The following is a 4,159-nucleotide window of genomic DNA, read 5'->3' on the forward strand; positions in this document are numbered from 1 at the left end:
GAAACTGAATTCAAAGCTAATCAATTACTCATCTGTCTCCCCCCCGTAAGATGTAATTCACCTTTTTAAGAAGAAATTTGCTGGAGCAAAATATAGGAATTTGAAATTATCTCACATTCTAGTAAGTTGTATAGAGCAACAGATGAATCTTCTGACATAATAATAATAATATGCTTGTGAAACCAGGGGAAAGAGCTTTTCTACTGGTCTTGGAGATTAATTAAGAAAATCTCTTTTGTGCTTTCAAGCACAGAAAGATATAACTTCAACAATAATAGAAATGACTCGTTCATCTGATGAGGTGATGATAGGAAAGGAATAACATAACTTAATCTATCAGTATCATGCAGTATCTGCAAGATAGATAGTATAAATCTGATATTAGAAGAGAGCTTGATGAATGAAAATACATGATTATCAGAATTAGAGAGATAGAAAGATAGACATGGAGGAAGCAGCGACAACCGATAGGTGATATTAAAACATAAGAAATTCCCCACGTCTCTTGGTGTTTCATGATCATCTATTTTTCTTTCAGCCACTGGTATAAAAATTATATGTTAAAAGTTCTAAATATACGGCAGAATCACTTGTCTAAAGGTCATGGAAAGTATATTCGTACATATCGTGCCAGACAGAATCTCGGTAGTTAGGGTACATTTTAAGGTTTTTGGACTTGCTTCATATATTTTGTTGCTGGTAAAACTATCAGAATGTCAAACGTTAGACACACTACAATCGTATTTCATAATACATGATTCATATCAACAATAAAGAGAAATTAACTGGAATTAAAAAAAAAGAACGAACATTTACTAGTGTTTCGGAGAATAGCCATTAAAATTTGCTTAAGTTTTGCTAATATCCATTTCCACCACCATGATATGAAAAGAAGCTATACCAGACAACCTCCTTACCCCATCTCGATCAAATGGAAACTTGTCCATATGCTTTCCTCGAAAAATCAGATTGAGGAACCAAATTTTGCCAACATGGGATCATCAAAGAGAGAAGTATAGAGCTGTGAGCATAAGAAGTGGCATTATTGCAGTCAATTTAAATTACGGTTCTCTTGTATAAAGGCATGAAATACATTCATTAAGGTCTTTTTCACAACTAAAGATGCACCTTCACGGAATTTGAGAGAGACGAAATAAATGAGTTTTAACATAAATTAAGCCACTGCCGTCTGCTTGGTCCAAAAAGCTTTTGCTATCAGAAACTCCATATCTTGTTGATTGGTAAAACATATAGCTACTAAGACACTCCATAGTTCCAAAACCAAGATAAATTATCATACTATTTCTCACCGGTCATTTTCCTAGACAGTCTTCTCACCAGAACTAAGATCAATTCATTTTCTGAGATGCCCTGAATTTTTGAGATAATTAATTTGATAAGTTATTTGCTTAGCCTAAAGTACAAAAGAAACATAAGACCACCTTATAAAGAAAGTTACATAGTGGCTGATGACAATCCAAATTACCTTTTCAATTCTTCAGTTATACTGTAAGACCTCAAATTAATTATTAAAAATAAAAGATAAACCAATACATTGGCAGAGAACTAATGTCAAAGCAACTTATTTCAAGCATTAGTATCACATGTTTAACTCAACGTCAGATAAAAAATTTCACTCAAAATAGCATATATCAAATAAGAAAAAAATTTAAAATACCATATTAGTATTCTGTTGCTTCTCACCTGTTCCAAATTAATATTGTTTAATCTCTGCATACCCTTCTGCCCATAAAGCTCTCATTACTTCTGGATAAGCGAGAAAATAAAGAAGAGTATAGAAGTTAGTAGGGCAAAATTTTATTATGTCATAAAAAAAAGAATAAATTTACATACTAAATTACAAAATGTGCTATCGAAATCTTGTAGAGCAATGAAATCAATGATAGTAGAGAGTAAGCAACTTCGATTCATTTTGGCAAATAAAAAGAGCAAAGCAACAAAAAAGATGGAAAATAGCAGCTTTTGCAGACGTGGATGATCCAATATATATAATTGGACGAAGGAAGATTTCATTACCAATTCTCTTTAGAATGATAGATCTTTAAATCAGAGTAATCTTTCGAAAATCCAAATAACCCATCCTTCTGCTTGGTGAATAGACGGAAATGAGATATCAAATTGCCTACAACATATGGTAATCGATCTTGTAGAGACATCTACGTCATAATATCAAACCTTGAAACCTGTATCACCAATAAACTAATCAAAGAAGAGTGAAATCATTTTGAATCTTAGTTTGCTGATCAGTCAAGCTTCTTGATATTTCAACTATCATTACGACAACATGTACAGATAAAACAAAAAATAAACAATATAGAAATGAATACCGAAATGGGATATCAAGAGATTGATAAACAAAGTTTGATAAAAGTTTACTTGAAAAGAAAAGAGTGTTGGAGGAGAGGAAGTGGGTAGATCTTCCTAATGGTGGCAAGCCGCCTGTCTGATTCTATTTTTTTACCAATTTGATTCATTTGTTACCTGATTCTGGACATGTATGTGCTCGACAAATTGAGCCTACTAATGTGTTCAGTTGTAGAATACCTAGAAAAAGTGGAGAAGTTAATCTGGGCCTATTATCAAAAGCATTGGTGGATTAGATGTGAATTGGATACATCTAAAAAACTATCCAAAACAATAGAGAAACTACCAGATACCCATCGGTGCATTAAAAGAAATGAAAGAACAGAGAAAAATTCACCACAATTAAATAGAATAAAACACACACCAAAGACAACTTGGAACTCAGATTGAGAAATGTAAAATAAAAAAGAAAAAAAAAAACTAAACTACAGATGCATGTGCGTGCAAAATTTTCCTTAAAAAAGGTAAGATGGAAAATAAAATTCAAATGGAGCTAAGCAGAATGAGCAGAGCAGTAGAAGCAACATGGAAAAGCAACCAAACCAAAGTATAACCAGAACAAACAGGACAAATGATCAATTCACAAAATAAAGTAGAAACAGAGCGATATAATAGCAAGTAAGCAGCTTGGGTCCGTTTATGGCAAATTAAATTCATCAAAGCAAAGAGACGACGCTTTGGAGTGAACGGCAGAAGAAATTTTAGACAATTGGAAAAGAGAACATAAAATCAAGAATTAGTCCTTGAAATCTGATATACATAAAGTGAGTACATCGTGGTTTGCCCTTATAAACAATAGTACACGCCCTAAAAGACACGAGGATAAAATAATCAAATTAACCTAGAAAAGGCTTAGAATCTCCATAGTAACTTCTTCAGCAGAATCGGTTTCGAGACATCTCAGAGAATCCAGTCATTTGAAGCTCTGCTAGAAAAATTTGTGCAAAATCGAATAAAAATCAAAGGCAATAGAAATTTCTAGACTGCACTGTACAATGGGAAGAAATTGGAGAAAATCAGGAGGAGTCATGGAAGCTAGGTGGGAGAGAATAGAACTTAGTATTTTACGCAGTAAAATTGCAGTACGCGTGTTTTCTTAAAAGAGATCGGTGACTTAATTAACAATTTATCCCTAATAAACTCATAACTACTGTTCGTCCCCTGCCGTTTCTAAATATTATATATATATATATACACCTTGACTTTAAATGTGAAAACACATGGTTATAATTATGCGCCTGGTTCTGAACTTATATGTCTGTCTTATAGGATTTATTTTAAATTATTATCTACTTTAAATCCTAGATGTAAGTTATATGATACATCAGATCAGACCATACTGGTAGAAACCAACTTTGCAAGGTCCAAGGTCACCACTAGGAGACCTATTAGGTGGGAAGAAATTAATTTCCCAACTACTTGGACTTTAAATTCGGTTATATCCCCAAGTCAGATAACTAACGACTTGTCGAATACTGAATTTTTGTATGTTACTCAAAATCCGAATGGTAGGATTTGTATTCAATTTGATGATAAGTCTACAATTTGTAATAGACATTCATTTTTCTAATCATAGACTTCTACCTGCTATTCAACATATTTCTCCTGTTGAACCAGTCTATGGTCCAGCTCGCAATCGTGCAGCCTCTTTACACACTATTACTAGTAAAGTTAGTAATAAGCCTGTCGAAAGGGTTGAAAGGGTTAAAGTTAACCCTCAAACAAATATTGTTCAGGACAATGACAATATTTCAGATAAGGATATTCCTTCTGT

At 33.1% G+C, this 4,159-nt stretch overlaps 1 long non-coding RNA gene across 2 annotated transcripts; it reads right to left on the bottom strand.

The window, feature by feature from the left end:
* Nucleotides 1-655: 655 nt before the first annotated feature.
* LOC104248226 (uncharacterized) lies at nucleotides 656-3,509 on the bottom strand. Of its 2 annotated transcripts, XR_716412.2 has the most exons (3): nucleotides 2,038-3,509; nucleotides 1,705-1,767; nucleotides 656-1,021 (listed from the first exon to the last, which is right to left on the bottom strand). It is a non-coding gene; the product is annotated as an uncharacterized lncRNA (long non-coding RNA). The 2 variants fall into 2 exon arrangements; XR_011403216.1 differs by having other exon boundaries at nucleotides 656-1,767.
* Nucleotides 3,510-4,159: the final 650 nt, after the last annotated feature.

The sequence above is a fragment of the Nicotiana sylvestris genome, chromosome 10 (assembly GCF_000393655.2).
Source record: "Nicotiana sylvestris chromosome 10, ASM39365v2, whole genome shotgun sequence".
NCBI classification, from domain to species: domain Eukaryota; kingdom Viridiplantae; phylum Streptophyta; class Magnoliopsida; order Solanales; family Solanaceae; genus Nicotiana; species Nicotiana sylvestris.